This window comes from Mustela nivalis, assembly GCF_964662115.1.
Source record: "Mustela nivalis genome assembly, chromosome: 10".
NCBI lineage: Eukaryota > Metazoa > Chordata > Mammalia > Carnivora > Mustelidae > Mustela > Mustela nivalis.
The window spans coordinates 50,865,826-50,885,777 of NC_139029.1; the positions used below are offsets into that span (position 1 = coordinate 50,865,826).

General features: G+C 41.9%; 1 protein-coding gene and 1 long non-coding RNA gene across 2 annotated transcripts in view; one reads left to right on the top strand and one right to left on the bottom strand.

Annotated features, from left to right (window-relative positions):
• Positions 1-19,952, top strand: part of CACHD1 (cache domain containing 1) — a 206,578-nt gene that overhangs the window by 60,964 nt on the left and 125,662 nt on the right. The gene's annotated exons all lie outside the window — the stretch shown is intronic.
• LOC309842893 lies at positions 395-18,830 on the bottom strand. Its single transcript, XR_014299832.1, has 3 exons — positions 18,741-18,830; positions 15,229-15,306; positions 395-2,272 (listed from the first exon to the last, which is right to left on the bottom strand). It is a non-coding gene; the product is annotated as an uncharacterized lncRNA (long non-coding RNA).

Genomic DNA, 19,952 nt, shown 5'->3' on the forward strand with positions numbered 1-19,952 from the left:
GTAAACTGATAGCCTGACAGAACATTCTTTGCTCCCTCTTTAACATGCATGTGTCAAATTAGAGGCTCTGAAGAGTCGTGTGGTTTTGAGGTGCCGGTTCTCCACGTAGCTCAATTAATTCCTCGTCTTGGCTCCTCTACCACACCGTGTCACTGATGACCAGGTACAGTAGTCTGAAGTGTTTAAATCTTTAGGATTGCTGTTGTTCCGTAGTTTCAGATGGAGGTCAGACATTAAGGGGGTGGGCTGGCATTTCAGTGTTTTCCCAAATACGAAGGTCGTCCCCGCCTAATTGATCTCACATGTGCAGTGTGTTTTAACATGTGAGATCACTCCGTGGCTCACTGCATGGCTCTCCCAGAAAACTGATGGTGAGGCTGAGGACACCATCCACTCCATTTTCATGGTGTTATGGAAACCTTAGGAATGTAAGCAACCGATTTTTGGGGGTTTTGCTTTTGTTCTGGGTGGATGCTTACTTTTAAAATTATTATTGCTTTTAAATGGACACACGATCTAGGAACTGGCAAGAATTGAATCAGCATGAAGTGCTATTAATAGGGCCACATAAAAACCTGCCCGAGCACTGCTTTATTTAGGTATAGGAGCTGTGGGCCCCCTCTGGGACCTAGGGTCAGGAGTTAGTGCTCCTCTAGCTCTGGACAAGCCACAGTCCCTTAGAACCCGTATGCATGGGTGGTAAAAAGCCCTGGACAAGCCACAGTCCCTTCCAACCTGTATGCGTTGGTGGTAAAAACAACAACCCCCCCCCCCAAAAAAAAACCCCAGGCATAATTTCAGTGGTGGCCATCCCTCTCAGGGTGAGCTGTTCTCTTTCTGTGTGTAAGGTTCAATGCATGGTGTGGGTCCTGAGCCATACTTGAGGTGTGTGCAGGATTCTAAGCGAAGGAGGGATTCTCTTCTCAGCTGCTCCTTTCTTTTTCATTCATCTTTCAGTGGTAAAAAACTGTATGAAATGATTCATAGCTACCCATGTCTGTGGGAAGGACCAGAAGGCCCTCCAGTGACTGACTTTCTTTTTTTCTTTCCTTTTTTTTTTTTAAAAGCAGTTCCAGATTGAGAGAGAGAGAGAGAGAGAGAGAGAGAAACAAAGGTGGTTAATAACATTAACAATGTTATTCCCAGAAGAAAGTTCCAGCCTGCTAGGACTTGTTTTGGAATTTGAAAAGTCCTGAGCCGGCGGAGGGCTCTGTAACCAAGGATTCTCTTAGACTTCTGAAGTTTAAAGAGACTGGGGGTGGGAAGAGAGCATTAAGGGAAAGAAGCAATTAAGTTTAAGTTTCAAAATTGATGAAGTAAAGCAATTTCCCATTCCTGCTAATGCAAGAAGCTCTGCAGATTTATATTTTCCATGTGAGTCAGAAACCCGTTCTTCTCCTTAGAGCTGTTGTGGGGAGCCCTGATGCAGAGACCATTTCTTCCAAACCCCTTCTTTTTTTTCTGACAGTCTCTGGTTTGGGTTTACACCTTCGAATGGTAGAATATAGGCGTCAGTTTATTACTGCAGTTCTTTCTTAAAACCTCTAGGAAAAGGACAACTACATGAGTCATTTAGCTAGAGGGTCATGAGTGGATCAATTAATGGAACCTTTCTGTGTACTTGATACATCTTTGGGGCGTGGCAAGCAATTTGGAGTCCAGGGATCCGGATTTTTCTGTGTGGGTAGAAGGGAAGATCAATATAAGGAGTTAAAGATGGATTCTTTTTTTTTCCCCCCCTTTGGCAAAATTCGTTAGAAAAATAGTGTGATTCTTATTAAATGGCACAAAATGCACGAGTGGGGAGTGTATGGGGGAGACAGATGCAGATCTCCTTGGATGCAGGGAATGGAGTACTTTCCTGGTCTACCCTTGCATCTCTACAGAAGCTGTCAGAAGTCGAGGTTCTCTGAAAGTTGGAATCCCCGAGTGCAACCCATGTGCCAGCTAGATTGTCGCATTTCTCAGGTGTGCGATTCACTTCCTAGCCCTGAAATGTGGAGCCCATGGACTTTTCCTGGGTTCAGCCATTGCACCAAGTGTCCAGCCCTTGCTTCTGACTTCAGGTGAGAGAGTCGGCCTTTCCTTGGAGGTCCCATGATCACACATTTCTTGTCGTAGCTGTAGGAATATGCTTGCACACGGTGCTCTCCTGAGATCATTTTGTGGTCTTGGGAGACCATGGCCACTGCCGACACTTTAAGATCTGAATTGTGACCTGCCACAGTCCAGTCTCATGGCTTCTCTGGGGCTTGGAGATGGTCTGTTCATCCTTTAAAAAAAAAAAAAAAAAAAAGATTATTTATTTATTTGACAGAGATCACAAGTAGGCAGAGAGGCAGGCCCGGGGGGGGGGGGTGCGGGGAGCAGGCTCCTCACTAAGCAGAGAGCCCAATGCAGGACCCTGGGATCATGACCCGAGCCTAAGGCAGAGGCCTTAACCCACTGAGCCACCCAGGCGCCTCTGTTCTTCCTTTTTTAAAGATATGTTTTCTGTTCTCCTTGTCATCAAGGCTTAAAATCTGTTTCCTTTCTCTGTGTTCAAAAATAAAGCAGAGTTTACTATCACAATATTGAAATTGAGTGTTCAAACCTAAAAAAGACTACTTTTTTTGTTGTTGTTGTGGGGTGGGGGTATTGCCAGTATTGATGACCACATGATCTGTGACCTTACCATGGTAATTCTTACAAAAATCAAATGGATTTTCTAAAGTCCCTTCTTAATTAGGGTCCGACGGTGAGCCCTGTTCCTCAGTTGTCATTTTGGATTGCTAATTGGCCCAGTGCTGTGGACTCTCAGTGTCCCTGCTCCTGCTAATGCTGACTTCTCATATCCTTTCTGTATGTTAATGTATGTGGCACAATGCAGAATGAATTCTGTAAAGGAAAGGGGGGACGAGTTTCTGAAAGATTATCTCCATTTATAATGTGAGCCACACTACTTTAGAATTCTACAATACCTAAAATAAGCCTGGTGTCTAAAATCAAATCTCTTACATGGTCTAATTATGTAGGTAGATTTTACTATCCCAGTGTTCTAATGTGAGTTAAGTTTAGATACCTGCTCCCCCCACCCCTTTCCTGTTTCTGAAGGAAGGCCCAGCTAATTTACTGCAAATGAAATAAGTATTTTGGAGAAATAGGTTGACATTTAGCATTCTGGTTTGAAATTCCTCTGACTGTTAAATATTTAATGTGCTGCAAAGCATCCTTAAAAATTAAATATGAATGAGTTTTAGAAAACCTTGCCGTGGTATAAAAAATTGAGATTTTCCCCCATTTCAAGTGTGTCTGCCTAGGGAATCTTAATTATGTTTAATGAAGATGACATTATATATTTGATCAGCACGGGGACATCCTAAATAATGAAGTTAATATAAATAATGATCCTTCTGAATAATACTACAGTAGCGATTTACTTTGGATAAGTTACTAGTTTTGTCTCTGGAGGCTAGTCACTCTATCCCCCTGTAGTTTTTTGTGTAAAGTTAAGAGTGAAGTCAAATGACCAGAGAAAATTCCTTTGTTGGAAAAAATTTTCCTAGGTTTATTGCTTTGGTAATACTAGTGCTTTACTTCTTTAGAGTCATGAGATTTAGGGTACTTTTAAACCTTTTTTGTGAGATTTCTGAAAAGAAGCATTATCGTTATTACTATTATTCGAAAATAGTTTTCTTGACATTTGAATTTATAATCACGTCTATATTTTTGCATAAAAAACATTCTAAAAAATGATGGTATTCCTCCGATTTAATGGTGTGGGAATGAAATAGACCCTTGGATTTATTCTACAATTTTGACATCTGACATTTTTAAAAAAACATATTTTTTGTCATATTTTTCTGCCTTTCATTAGGTTCTATCCTATTCCAGTTGCATGCTGTCTCAAGTATCAGTTTTGAAATGGGAAAATGAGATTTGAGGTTCATGAGTGTATAGTGTTGGTGCTTGCTTTTGTAAAAAGAATGTAAGTTTTATATATTTCCCAAAAAATGTTTTTAGTTAAATTCCATGAATTTTTTTTGAAGTCCTTTTTCTAAAAGAAAGGGTTTAATGTCTGTACCCTATCTGAAAACTTTCAGGAACTTTGCTTTTATTTTTTTCTGCCTTTGTAGTTACTATAGAGAACATTGCCTCTCTTTTTCTTTTTTTTTTTTTTTCATTTTTGACTAGGTAAAACTAGCATCCTAAAAATGGAATCTACTATTGCTAGTATTCTAATTACCCAGCTTTCAAACTTCTTTGGCATTTTTGATGCATCTGTCAATACCTTCACAACCAATCAACAATCGAGAGCTCAGAAATGCCCCTTTAACCGTTCCTGTCTTTCTGTTCTGGAAAGATGACCTTATTCTAGCCTTCCATCTCTCCCCCGTCTGCCCACCCCTTTTTGGTTTATTACAATAGCAACAAAAGTTTTCATTTACTGAATACCATGTGCTGGCTACTGTGTTACTGAGGTAAATGAATTATCTTATTCATATTAACAATAGTCCTATGAAGTAGGATGCTGTGGGTAGAGAGGAGAGTCTCCAGGTTAGGTGATGGGCCCTGGGCTATTCTGTTCTTAATTGGCAGAGCTGGGATTTGAATCCACAACAGTCTTTGACCCCATCTTCATGTTCAACTGCATATTATGTTTCAGTTTGCTGATGATGGGTCTTCTGTCACTGCCAGCTTATCCTGGTTGGGGTCTATATCAGATCAGTTTATTCCTCTGCTTTATAACATTATTTCAGAGGGTGCCTAATACTTCTGACTCTTCATGGCTTTGCTTTCTAGATCGTCCATGATTTTGTCCAAGTCAACTTTTTCATCTTTGTTGTTTATGGTAAGGATTGACTGGCTAGAATAAAAATAAAGAGAGAAAAAGATGCCTTTGAGACTAACTTTGATATGATTCTATAATTAGGATCATTTGCTGTTCCCTGAAGTAACACAGTACCTGCCTAGCAGTAAAAGATTGTGTCCTTTGTGGTCAGAATCTGATAGCACAGAACTCTTACTTTCAAACTTAAAATTACATTCAGCACTTTGCCCTGTAGTTTAATTCGAAGAACAGTGGGTGCTTCAGTGCTGATGCCTGGCGCCTGAACAATTTAGTATTCCCTGGGGCCATTTGACTTTGCCCCATCTCCCTTCCACAATGAATCTCAGCTTTCCTTCCTAAAGGTTAAAGACTAGCAACTTTTAAATGATAGGTGAAAACTTAGCTTTAAGAAATGACATTGGAAAATCAGAGTCATTGACAAGATCTTAAAAATCCCTAGGTATACATCTGAGGTGGGGGGGGGGTAATTAATTGGAGAAAGACCAAGATTAGAAATTGTGAAGCTGTTGAGACACAACTTTTAGTTCTATTCAACTGGTTAAGGCAAAGAGTGGTACAAGGTCCCCCCCCCCCCCATCATGGTTAGTGGGTCAGCTCTTTCCTCTGATAGTTAAGTGGAAAAAATGAGCTCAGATGTGTCAATATTACATCCTTTTTTTTTTTTCCCCCTTAAGGAAGAATGATACAAAACAAATACTTTCCCCCTAAGCCTCATTCTTTAGCAGGAATTTGTTTCCAAAAAAAAAGGAAAAAGAAAAAGTCTGAGGAAATCTTATTGGCAGTTAATTATATATCACATTCAACAATTTCTGTAACGTAGAGCAAGTCTGTTCATTGCATGGAATGTTTCTCCATTGGCTTCATTCCTTAAACTTGGAATTAATGCATTGTGAACAAAATGAAAAGCCCCCTTATTTAATGCCTGCCCCAAACCCCTTTGAAAGGAAATACTCCCAAGGTCTAAAAATCTGACAGCTATGGGAAATTTAGTGCCCTGGGGTCTGCTGCAATTCTATTGACGTTAAGCAAAATCTTCACCTGCCTGCGTTTTCATAGTGCTTATGGGTTCTTCCAATTTTTAATTGGGGTTGAAGAGCTTAGGAAGGGAGGAATCCAGGCAAACCTCTGGTATGTCGTGAATGGAGTCCCAGGACTTGGGATGCCTAGCAAATACTTCTACCCTCTACTATCCCTTTGTTTTCACTAGTGACTAAGGTGAATGTGAGTGTATATGCAGGGTGTAAAGAGGCACGTAGGCTGTGTGCACATGCAGGCACAGAACTTAACAATTACAGAGAAGGCTGCCCTGAACTTCCGGAGGGAGGTAGACAAGGTCGACACGCACATAAACTCTGGCAGAACTCAGAACTGGCAGAACTGTCTAGAGAGGTGTTCAGAGTGAGTTTCTGCTTGTTGATTTGCTTACTACCCACTGGTCTCTCTTTGTTGCTCAAGCATAGAAATGTATTTGCTATACCAGTACAGTCTGAGCGTGTTTATACATGGACTGGTTTGGTTGGCGATCCTGCTCTCTGTGGCCAGAACATCTTTCCTCTCATGGTTCTGATTAATGCCAGACTCTCAAACTGTTAACCTGAATACTGACCGCTTCTGGGGGACCTAATGAAAGGCAGCGTTAACACCACAGAGTCAACAAGGATGTACCTTACCCTGTGCTGGGCCCTCAGAGATGAGGAAGAGTCTGTCCTTCTAGAACCTCACAAGGTAGCAGAGGTAAACATGTAAACAAACGGCAGTGGGTTTTGTTACAGGTTAGAATAGTGCAATGTCCCCACTGCATAGCAATTGGGAAAGACTTTCCAAGGGGCCTTAATGATAAACTGACTAGAAAAACTAGAGGCCAAGTCCATTGTAGGCAAGGGAAGTCCCCTCTTTGAATGGTTCTGTTGAGAATTCCCATAGGGTGTTTCTCTCATGGTATGGTTACTATTAGTGCCTCTCTCATGAATTCATTGAGTGGTTCTAAGTGCCAGGGACCCTGGGAACAAATCAGAAATCCCCCTCTGGTGTTGTACATGCCCTTATGGGGAGACAGACAGCAAAGCAGAAGAGAGAGGACATGTCAGATAGGACCAGAGCTACTAGGGTTGCTGTTTTGTACAAAATGGCATTTACCCTGAAGCAGGGAGGGAACAAATCCATACACAGGCAACATGTTTCAGAAAAAGGGAATAAGAAGTGCCAAGGACCCGTGGCTGGAAAGTGCCCGGCCAGTCTGAGCTGCATGCTGGGGGCCAGTGTGTCTGGAGCAGACTGAGGCTGGGAAGAGGGAAGGAGAGCAGTTAGGGGGCATGCATGACCTAGGTAGTGGCTTTGGAATGAAGCAAGGGGGTGGGCTCTTCGTCTGAATTGCTTGGCAAGCGACTGGAGAGTTTGGACCTGCAGGTGATACAGAGCCGTGGCCGTGAAGTCAGACATATCTGAGTTTAGATCTCACCCTGGCACTTACTAGCTCTTAAAAAAAAAGAAAAAAGCTGTGAAGAAATGACAGAGTTACTGACACTGTTCTATTTTAAATAGTTTCATTTAGCAAATTAACTCTTAGTACCAGAATGCATCTAACTGTGCCGTCTATAAGCCAGTCTCAGTATTTCTTTAAAGCATTATTTTAGATTATTTATTTATTTATTTATTTGATAGACGGAGATCACAAGCAGGCAGAGAGGCAGGCAGAGAGAGAGAGAGAGGGAAGCAGGCTTCCTGTGGAGCAGGGAGCCCGACGCGGGGCTCGATCCCAGGACCCTGAGATCACGACCCGAGCCAAAGGCAGCAGCCCAAACCACTGAGCCACCCAGGCGCCCCTAAAGCATTATTTTAGAGAACAGTATCTTTGGACGGTATGTTCTATTCACAGAGCACAGTTCGCAGTTCTATGATAGATCCCTTTTTCTCTCATTTTCTGTCATTTTATCTCTGTGACTGTGTACAAAGTCTCATTAGTTGATAAAATCAAAAGTACAGGTTTGGGGCTATTGATTAATGTGAATCCCAGGTCAGAAGCAAACCAACCAACCAGCCCTCCTGCTGTCTCCCCTGCTCTGCGCAGGAGGCTCTAAGAATTCCTGTTAAATGCTGGGATGGAGGCTCCAGGTAACTTTGTGTTGTATTTGGGTCGGATGTCCCTTCCTCCTGCTGACCGCTACCTGTAGCTTCTACTTATGCCTCCCTCTTCTCTCTGGCTCTGGGAGCTTTTGGAGTATGTCTTAAGGCTAAGTGTTCTAGAGTCTGGCTTGGGATCAACTCAGAGTCTGCGTTCACCAACAGAAAATAGCAAATACTATGAAATTGGGCCACCATGGGAAGGTGAGCATTTCTAGAACATTCAGCTGGAGAGGGCTAAAGCTAGGATAAGGGAAGCTCATTTGCTGTTCCAGAAGTCTGGGGGACCAAGACCTCAAGGTCCCAGATTCGAGTTCTAGTCTCTAGAAAAGCCCAGAGTTGTAGGAAGAGCACCGCCATCTTGCTGTAGGTTGGATGTATGAGTTTGGAGGAAGTTGCTTGGTCCTAATGAGCCTTTGTTTCCTCCTTTATAAAACAGGGACACTAAACATACCTTTCGGGGTGGTCCCATGACCAGTCAGAGTGCTTTCCTGCTTTTCTTCCCCGGTCCCCTCAGGAAGCCCCACCCAAAGCCCTAATCCTGAGCATGGGGACTGTGAGTGGAGAGCAGCTGTTAGTGTCTGAAGATTTGAAAAAGCCCCCCCCCCCTCCGCTTACCCCTTGAAGTGGTCAGCAACAATGGGTATATCTCTCTCCCTCTCCCTAGCTGGTTTTTTAATTTTTCTTTTACAGAAATTTCTTTTAGCCAGATCCTACTTTAAAGTATACTCCACAGAAATTTGGAATTATACAACAATTCAGCATAGAAGAGACCATACTGACGTTTCAGACAGACTCACAGTAGAAGTACTGATTTGAAAGGTTCCCTAGTGTAGAACTCTACGAACAGTGATGAGTAGATCATCTCCACGAGAACTGTCTGGATGATTGTCACACATACTGGCCTCCTTCAGGCCTGTGGACTTACCCTCTGTGGCGTGGGGCTGAGGATTCTGCATTTCATAACAAGCAAACCAGCGTCCGTGAGGGGCCTCTCAAGTTGGATAACCACTGCCTTAGTGACGGAAATTCGGTGTATGAAACTGCATGGAGCACCTACTATGTGCTCTGTCCGAGTCCTCACAGAGATAGTAACTAAGGCCTCACAGCTGTGACGATGAGGCAGATACTATTGAGATCTGGTTTGCATTCCACAAAGTCACCCACTTAAAATGTGTCATTGAATGGTTTTCAGTGTATTTCCAGAGTTGTGCAACCAACGGCATTATCTAATTTGAGAACATTTTTACCATCCCCCCAAGGAGTAACTATTAGCAGTCCCTGCCCAACACCCTTTTTTAGAGCTGGGGAAATTGAGGCTCTGGACACGCGAAGCAACATGCCTCCAACCTCATAGTACATAGGGGAACCGAGGGCCAGAGTCTAGCAGTCTTGCTTCCAGAACCCATATTCTTTCCACTATACTATGCTCCCTTCCAGGAACTCAAGCCAAATTAAATATTTACTTGGGGAGAATAATTTGATGTTCTGGTTTTGTCCTTGTTCAGTAGTTTTAGATAACATATTTTTCCTTCTCATTCCAACTGGCATTTGGGGGTAAATAAATAGGGTTTAGTTTTTAGTTAGTATGCAGTACAGCCAGCTTTTTAAAATTACATGAGAAATCAGCACGTTAAAAATGTAGTAGTGGGAGATTGAAAACTTGAAGAAGCCAGCATTTGGTCCTGCCCCTCGTTGGTGACCTGTCACATACCTTCTTTGAGACTTAGTTTCCTCTTCTGTCAAAGAAGTGAGCTGTACCAAATCTTGCATTTATTCATTAACCACTCATTAGACATATATTGGCAATGATGCTGGATATTCAGGGAAAATAACCATCCATTTTCCTACCAGCTATGCTTAATGGTGCAAAAACAATATGCTGGACACTGTCCCATTTAATTCTGACCACAAACCTAGTAGATGGCTGCTGATCCCTCTATCCTGTGTCTGCAGGGTGGGAGGTATGTTGCTTAAATTTCCTTCCTCATGGAGGAAGGAAAGGACCAGCTGTACTGGTCACACAGCTGAGATAGTTGAGGTCTAGAGGACCTTAGCCCCTGTGCTCCTCTCCAGGTGAGCAGTTAGCTAGTGACCCCAGTGAGCTCACTACCAGTGTTTATAAACAAATACCTGTAGTACAATGTGAAAGTAAGTATTCAGTGCTGGCAACAAAGGGGGTTGAGTTGTTCTTGCCTCCTAGGTAGGGCTGGATGAGTCCATGGATTCTGTTGAAGGTAGAGCCGATGAGTGTCTTCCCTCCTTTCCAGCAGCCCCTCTCTGCTTAGTAGGTGCTGGTTGGATTTTTAGGGCTACTTGCCTCCCTCCATCCTTGCATTGCCCTGCAGAGCACAAGGTGCCCTGCCTATAGAGCAGTCCTGCAGTACGAGATTGGGAGAGGACAGCACCTGTGCTGCACCCTTTTCCAACTTCAGTTTACTCCTTTGACCTCGGTGGCATATATGTTCAAAGCCTTGGGCTCAAGCGAAGTACAGATTTGGGGTATGTTCCCACAAGGTGGTACCATCAATAATCAAGGGGAAAAGTCATTTTCCCAAGGCCCCAACTTGTTGTGACTTTCTAAATCAACTTGGGGAAACCAGTAGCTTGAGACTGGGAGCCAGCCTTGGAAGGGCACCAGGAGCTAATGTGGAAGCCATTTCCTGGACGTACAGAGCATTCTGAGATCCATCTCTTTACCTCAGAAGGCTTCTGAAAAGCTGACGTAGAGGAGTTTCTGGCGTTGGGATAGGGACATGCCGTGGGTAATCACAAATGACTCCTTAGTCCTGGGAATTGTTCTTTTTGGAGGATTTTTCGAAGTCCCCGTTTTTTGAGCTCTTACTGCAGGTGAAGAATAAGTGCTATACATGCATCAAAGCTCATAAAAATCCCGTGACCTAGCTCTTTTGACCACTTCTTCCTTACAACTTAGAATATGGAGGCAAATTCACCTCTCCAAGACCACCCTGTCGGCAACAGGATTTTTTTTTAATACCCCTTTCACATTCCAATTTTTATTTTTTTTTAAAGCCCTAAAATTTGAAGAACATTTCTAGCCAGCATTTATTTATTCATTAAAATCATATTGTGACTCTGAGCCTGGGGAGTCATCATTCATCAAAATGTTAGTTAATAATTATTGAGAATCCTGGCGTGTGGTGTTGGGAGCCATGGCAGGCGAGGGTTGTTACCATGGTATTCGATACGCGTGACAGGCACCCTGGCTGGGAGAGCCCGAAGAACGGTGCAGGCAGGAGGACCTGGGAGACATTTATGTAATCATATTAGCATCACATTTATTCTGAAAAGGCTAACTGCTTCGATTCATGTCTTAAACACCCACATTTAAACTCACCATTCTCGAGATTGGTTTTCTCTGTTTAAATTTTCATCTTAAGATCCTTTGACTCCTTGGCCTCTCCTCCTGTAGCAAGTCTCAGAGATAGGTTTATTTTATATATATATATATATATATATATATATATATATATATATATATATATATATAGTTATATTTAGCATTTCAAAGTCGGATTTCATCAGCGAATATAATTTTCTTGAAACCTCTATCCTGTGGCAGATAGACCGAGCATTAGTGGCTTCTCAAATTGGTATTAAAATTCTAACATGAGGGTAGAATGGAAATTTGAGGGTCGCTGAGTTTTCTATAATCCGTTTTTCATTTTCTAGGTGAGGGGCACTAGACCTGGGGAAGTTCAGTGACCCCAGCAGGCCATAGAACTAGCTTGTACAGAGCTGCAGTTTGCCAGCATTACTCAGGTTTTGATGTTTTGAGGTATGGTTCCTGTGCCCCATGATTGTACTAAAAAAAGCATCTCTTGAAATAAGAGACTGTACCAGAATTGCATTTATGAAGATTATCTCTGCTCGGATGTGGTACAAATGAACATTTCATGTGAAAAGCAGCCGTGACGGCCTCCACGGTAGCGTATTTTAAAATGCCGAAAAACCAGTCGTCCCCTCTGAACGCAACACTGAGACTGTGCATTAGACCCCAGCAGTTGTTTTTCATTAAGTTATTTTTAAATAATTTTTCTGCACAAGTATGTTTCAGGCTCCTTCCATAACGTTACTCTGGGTAAGTGCCGTTGGGATTTGCACAACTGAACGGAACAGTTCTGGAGGATTTCCTAACTGCACAAAGGAGATAAGGCACATGGGAAACTTCAGGCCAGGGTCCTTCAAGTGTCATGCTAGATGATCCCGTTCATTTGGCTCTTAGCGCTGTCACAGACCCTTGGGATAGGAACTGGTTTCTAAATGGCCTAGAGTTTTTTGTTTCCCCTTTGTGAGAAGTTAGTAGAGTGGGTGCCTGGTTCTGAGTATGTGGAATATAAACATTCTTAAATCACCGATTTCATTGTGTCACTTCCCGGCTAAAAATCCTTTTAACAGCTCTTTATTTCTTGGCAAATAGACCTTTACTCATTTACTCATTCAAAAAATATTTACTAAGTGCCTACCCTACGCATAAAATCCCAGCTTCTCTTGCTGCCTTGAAAAAACGCTGCAGTCTAGCACCATCATTCCTGTTCCATTTAGTTCAGCTTCATGTGCCGAAGTTTCTCGTATGAAACTGTCTTTGTATCAAAATGCCTGATTTCAGAGGCGCTCTTGAGAATATAAGCTTTTCCGGAAAGAAGCAGTGTCTTCATCTTTGAATACCCTTTTTTCCAAGGAAATGGGGCCAGTGTGTAGTGAGCCCTTCAGAAAGGCTTTTTTGGAAGCCAAAGGACCTAGAATACAATGTAGGATCCGCATGGGCAGGGGTTTTGTCCATTATGCACCTTCTTTTATCTTTAGCATGGAGAACAGTGCCTGGCTTAAGTATTTAGTACTTAGGGCTAGGTCCTGCCTCTGAACACTTTGAACTTCTCTTTGGAGTTTGTCCCTCCCTCACCCCCTAGCCCAGCATCTTGGGTCTGTGCCACACATGCTAAGCTCAAACCAAGTCTGCCTTTCATTGTTGACTACTCTTTTTTTTTTTTTTTTTTAATTTTTTAACTTCTCCTTCCAACAAGCCCGTGATCTCCTCGAGAATATGGGGCCATATTTTACATGGTTTCCAACTCCTTCAGAAAGGACATGATTGATTGCCTGAGTTATTAATTAAACATTGTTGCTTAGGTCTGGAAGGTTAGGCATTGCAGGGTTTCTAGTTCCCTTTGTCTTTAATGGATGGATTCCTAAAGACCCGAGCGTTTGAATGGGTTTGTCCACACACAGAACACTTGAATATTGACGGCTTATATCCTTAAAGTGCCGCCTGCTCCCAAGAATAAATGCACAGCCATTAAATAACCCCCACCTTTTTTCTTTCAAGGTGAAACAAAAAAGCCTTAATGGAGATCTAGGGGGTGGAGAGCGAAGGAATTAGGAGTTAGGAGAGTGGAAATAGGGAGTGGAAATTTGGCACCATCTGCAAAGCGTTTGGGCAACTGAACTTTCCGTTTCTGAGAGGTTGCCATGTGTATTGTCATGAATATTACTTATAATCAAGTTACGTTGGCTAAAGGCTGAATCTTTCCAACATGTGGAACTGATTTACTTGCCTTTTCCCCTAGTACTGGACTCTTTGAAAACCAAAACAACAACAACAACAAAAACAAAAATCCAGTCACCCTTCAGAAGTTTTATTGCATTTAGGGGAAGTGTTTCCGTCTCGTTCTGCCTGTCTTTGTTCTCTGGGTTCATAGTTACTCACCCACTCTTCTCGTTTTGAATGCTGCAGCAGGAAATCCAGTGATCAGGATGAGGAATTTTGCTTGCTGAGATTATTGCTTTAGATTCTCCCTGCTAAATCAGACTACAGGCTGTTCGTTTCTTCCTGTAATTTCTTTTGAGGGATGGAGTGGACCCAAACAGGAAGCTCTTTGTAGAGGAGACACTTGTCACTGACTTGTGACTCTCCCACATGCTTTCTTACTCATGTTGATTTGAAGGGTGTTAAGTTAAATGACATCAAACGAAGGAATTCATAATTTCTTTTGCAAACTTGAAGTATGCAGGCCTCTGTGTGTGGGGAGTGTGTGTGTTTGTAATTGTGTGTGTACTTACAGCCCAAAGAAGACAGGGAAGGAAAAAACAGGGATGGGGGGGCAAGTTTTATTAATAAATTGAGAGAAGGGAGAACATTCCTTATCTTCAAAAGAAAGGATACCTTTCTTGTTTTTTGGTGTGTTTGTCTTGTTTTTGTTTTGTTTTGTTTTGTTTGTTAGCTGGTTGAGTGACCCACCAAAATACTGATCCGAATGATTTAATGCCCAGATTAATGGATATGCTAATGCTTATGTATGCCCACTAGGTACAGTTGTGGTAAGGACCAGTTTTCAAGAATTTACAACAAAATTAGAACCTAGAAGCCAAAAAGGGTGGAAGAGAATAAAGTAAAATGTAAATAATAGTTGGTTTTTATTGAGTAGTCAAGACAATAGATTTCTTCCCCTATTCTTCCTTTATATATTTTAAAATTTTCTACAATGAACTATTTTTTAAATTGTCCTATAGAGTCTTTGCTTCAGAGTTCAGAGAAGGGAAAGATTACCATTAGTGGGAAACTGTTCAGAATGAGCTGGGACTTCAGTATTACACAGGTCTTTTTGCTCTCCCCATAGCTCCAATTGTCATAGAATTTGTATCATTCAGAAAACATTCTTAATGCTCTAACAGTAATAGAGTAATAATAGAGTAACGAGACTGGATAACTGTGAAGTACGTTCATAATGCCTTTAGTGCAGTCTGTATAAATTCCTCTTCATGCTTATGAAGTTAAGTGAGTTAATAACATGTGAAGTACCTAGTGCCAGATAGTAAGCACTTTATAAACAATAGCTACTGTCATTTTTTTCTATATATACAACATTAAAATGAGCTTGTTGGGTCAGGACATGGGCATCTAGGGCACCATTTGCCACAGGGTCCTCTATTGTACACTGAGTGTTTTGAAATTCCCAATCTAGGCTTTGCCATGATTTTCAGTTCTGAAGTGTTAACATTTATCCTGAAAGGGCAACAGCCCTGTTTCTCCCAAGTCGGTACGGTATTCAAAATCTAATTTTTATAGCAAGGGTCAAGTGTGAAAGCTCTCAAGGTGGGGGGTGATCTCATCTTTCATATAGTTGTACCTGAATGTTTGCCCCTTTTCCTGAGTGTGGCAACTCTGAAAAGTGTTCTTATCCGTTTTAAAGGAAGTACTTGCTCCATTTTGAGATGGGAGTGGGATGGGGAGGAAAGAAAATACATTCTCAACTCACTTTTCACTGGAAAGCCTTGTTACTGTTTTGGGCACTTTCTTGATTTTGTGTTGTTTTCTCTGTTCAGATGGTATTTACCTAGAGGATGATACATACGTTTTAGGGTAGGGCAAATTTTACACCTAGACTTGGCCACTTACTTACTAATGTTCAACTTTGGGAAAGTTTAGTCTCTCCCAAGTTCAGTTGCCTTGTCTGTAAATGAGTACATAGTAACTACTGTGAAGGGTTGTTGTGAATTTTAAGTAATACATTGTAAAGCACCTGAATCCATTCTGGGCCCTTGATAATCTACATGGTAACATTATTATGTGTAATTTACCCACCCTCCCCAACACACACATGTAATTAGAACAATACTTGTATATTTAAATGCTGCTTTAAAAATATTAACAAAAATCATTGTAAACATACTTGTATTAACTATACAGTATGCTTCATTGAATGAAGAGTAATTAGTACTTTGTTGCTGAGCATTTAGGTTATTTTTTTTATTTTGCTTTTTAGTGGAAACCTTTTCAATATTCTTGGTAAACTATTTTCTTGAGCCACTTGTATCCAGAATGAACGAACTGAGAAATTGGAGAAAATGACCAAGATTTGTAGCAACAGATTCGTGACTTTAGAATGCAGAAAAATGAGCCTCCACAGAGGAGGTCTTTTTTCTGTACCTTACATATGTTTAATAATGTAAGGCTAAACAGTCTGGTAAAAATCACACAAGGTCAGGGACACCTGGGTGGCTCAGTCGGTTAAGTGGCTGCCTTTGACTCAGGTCATGATCCCAGTGCCCTGGGATCGAGTCTCACATCGGGCTCCCAGCTAGCTCAGTGGAGGAGCCTGTTTCTCCCTCTGCCGCTGCTCTCCCTGCTTGTGCTCACTCGCTCTTTATCTCTCTCTGACAAATAAATAAATAAAAATTTTAAAAAACCAGACAAGGTCTAATCTAGGCAAAAGGGATCCCTTAAGAACCTAGTAAAAGATTATGCATGACGTATGCGTACAGGGAAAATGAAGTCATGCATATGTTTTCTTTTCTCAAACACTTAAGTTGCCATTAATTTCCCTGCCCAGAGATTGTTGGAGTTTGTTGTAATGACAGCACTTTCTCTTTTCATGGCTAATATTGGTCAACTTCTTGAGATAACAGTGGTGATCTATATTTTCCTCCTCTTTGGCCACAATTCCTAGAATCCTAGGAAGAGATCCAGGGCTGAATGAAGCTATTAGTGAACTGTCAGCCAAATTGGCTTGCAACAGAGACCTGCAAACATCAAGAGAATACGCCTTTGAATAAAAATTCAGTCCTGCATTTTCTTAGCAAAGATCAGGGAGGGAGACCAACAGAATGTCACTTGGTTTGTAAAGGTATTTCTTCACTGTGCTGTTGTGCTCTACCATTCAATTAAATATCTAGTTAAGATTTGGCAGAGCTGTTGGAGGCGTGAAGGTGGAACCCACTGTCTGGACTGTGACCATCTTATTAAACACTCATGTAATTGTTCCTGTTCCAGTCATGCGGGATTCTCTTGCCATCTGTTAAGTAGACTCAATTAAATACATTTGGGAGGGAAGGAGATGGCAGGTAGGGAGGAGTGGGTGAAGTGGGGACAGAGAAGGACTGAGGTGTAGGCCTTGAGAGGTGGGGGCGGGGGAGTAGGCTACACACCACAAACGCACATGTGTGTACACACAAACACATACGGCAGGATGTCATGTTTCCTTCTCTTGCAGAAGAGGTGGGGAGGGGGCTTGTAGTCAGTTGTTGACATGATTCTTTAATTTCTAACTTTGTGAGTTGAACCTCCTCTTTGGGGGAGGAGGAGGACGAAGGCAGTGCTTAGGGAAATGAAAGAGCAGAAATGAAAGAACAGAATATGGGATTAAATTGTGTTAGAAGTTAAAGAGTGTCCAGGCTGGATGAAAGTCAGGTAAAGACACCCCCCTGCCCCCGACCCTTGCAGAAAAATCAGGTTAGTACAGTGCCACTGGATGGGAAGCTCAAGAATTGAGGAATGTTCCATACTTAGAATATGAGGGAGCAATTAATATGTAGCCTCAGGGAATGCTCAGGAGACCTTATCTGTGAGTTGCTAGGTGACTTTCCAGTTGGTGTAGTCCCAGCTTCATCTGGATTATAGATTAGATGTAACTTTGTCTTGGAGTATTTATAATAATCCAGATAATAGACTCTTTTCCTTTTTAATACAACATCTTTAAAAAGATTATTTATTTGAGAGCTCACAAGCAGGCAGAGGGGCTTAGGAAACAGACTCCCTGCTGTGCAGAGAGCCCAGTGCAGGGTCAAGCCCAGTGCAGGGTTGATCCCAGGACCCTGAGATCATGACCTGGGCCAGAGGCAGAGGCTCAACCCACTGAGCCACCCAGGCACACCATAAATAATTTTGAAAATATAGGAGCCATTTTACCAGGGTGTATTTTAAGAGACTGCCTAAAATGTATGTTTAGAAGTGAAGTATAACATACACAGAGAAAAGAACACAGGGGTGTCTGATGGATTCTCGTAGAAGTGAACAAAGTCCTTGTAACTGGCCCCCAGATCAAGCAATGGAACGTTGTACCATCCGGGAAGCCGCCTCATGCCCTGCACTGTTCCTTCCTCTCACAGAGGGTAGCCACTCTCTTGACTTCTGACCAGAGAGATGAGTTTTGCCCAGTTTTGAATTTGCTATAAATGAACTCTGTACATTTTGCATTCTAGTGTTTGTCCACTTTCACTCAGTGGTGTTTGGATGCCTGTTGCAGTTGTGGGTTCATCACTATCCCGGGGCCTTTCATTGTGTGACGACGCGGCGGTTTGTTCTGTTGCTGATAGGCATTTGGATGTTTTCCAGGTGGGGGCTCTGAGGAGTAACAGTGCTGCGGTGAACATTCTTATGCTTCTCTTTTGACAAATATATGAACACGTTTCTGCTCAGTGTATTACCAAGATGGGAAATGCGGGGTCATAGGGTATGCACATAATTAAGTTTAGAAGATCTGCTGGTTTTCCAGTGTGTGTGTATGAATGAGAGAAAGGTCATTTTTGTCCAGAGTACTCTGTTCTCATGAGCATAAAAATAAGATGTCTTGTTTTCTTTTGGTTGTGGAAGTAAATTCAACTGATAAAGAATTCAGTGAAATATTTCAACTTGAAATAACTTAAAACTCGTCACCCATTTTAATGATCTTTTCACTGTACAATGAAACATATTTTTATTATAGTAGAAAATGCAAAAAAGTAACGGGTGGGGGTGGGCTGCATCTTTGCCTTTACTTCTAGGGAATTATACACCATGGGAGTTCCTTCAGACTCTGTCCAGGTTGTGCTCAGATTTTAAGAGCTCAGATTTCTGGAATTCCTTTTGTTCTCCAGGGAATTGGGATAAGGGAAAGGGACAACTTGGAAATAGAGCACAGAATGCCTGCCCCACACAGCCATACCCTAACCCTGGCCCTGTGAGCGAATCATCTAGGAGGCCTGGGCAATCTGACCTTTTGGGATTGCTCACCATTTTCCCATTTTAGGACTGACCACTTTTTCATTTTCGTTGTTCAAGTCCCTCCAGCAACCAAGAAACTCTTTACACTGAGGTCACCAAGGTGTCGGCTAGGTATATCATTTGGAATGCCTGGCTCTCAAATTAAAAACACCCACCCTTGCTCCAGAATTCCATATTCTGTATTCTGAATTCTCCTGTATTCTGTTCCTTTCACAGCTTCACATAGCAGGAGAAAGTAATAATAATAATAATAATAATAATAATAATAATAATAATAATAAAGACCTTTTGTCTGGGACTCTGAATCACTCAGACATTGGTTATAGTCTATATTGACATCAGATACATACATTGTTTTGCCAGCACATTATATCATGCTTAAAGATATAATAGTAGTAAAGATATAATAATATAATGGTAAAAAAAAATCCCCAATAGGCCTTTTTATCTATATGTAGGTGTTGGGATTCCTAGGTGATCCTAAACAAAAGGGTGAATACATTTAATAGCTTTGCTAAAATCTATGCTTGTTTTTAACTCAAGACCTGGGCTCAGACCTCAGCCCTTGAATTTTTTTTTTCTTTCTTTCTTTTTAACTGTAGCTTTCAGTCTGTAAAATTGGTTTCAGATCTTTGCCCTGCCTGCCCCATAGGGTGGCTGTGGGGATCAAATGTGATTGATCATTTATGAGAGATTGTAAACTATAAAAGTATTAAGCCTAAGCCTTGGAGAGCTGGGCTTAGCAGGCCCTGCATTTTAAGCTAGACAGTTACTGTCCATCTACCTAGAGTGTAGTAGAAACTCGCTCTCTACCTTGAGATCTTGTGCATACAGACAAGCCTGAACTTTTGACCTTGAACCAGACATGACTGACTGATCTGATGAGTTGTGAGTTACTCGTCTAGATTCTACCAGCCCCTAATACCTTTCCCTGTGTGGGGAAGGTGAGGGGCAAAAATTATTTGCTCTGGTGATAGCCCCAAACTATGAACCTTGCAGGTGATTTCACTTTGTGGGGTGGTTAGAGGGCTTAAAAAAGTAGGTAGCCGGGCATCTGGGTGGCTCAGTGGTTAGGCGTCTGCCTTTGGCTCAAGTCGTGATCCCAGGGGTTCCCTGCTCTGCAATAAGCCTACTTCCCCCTCTCCTACTCCCTCAGCTTGTGTTCCCTCTCCCACTGTGTCTCTGTCAAATAAATAGATAAAAAAAAATTTTTTTTAAGTA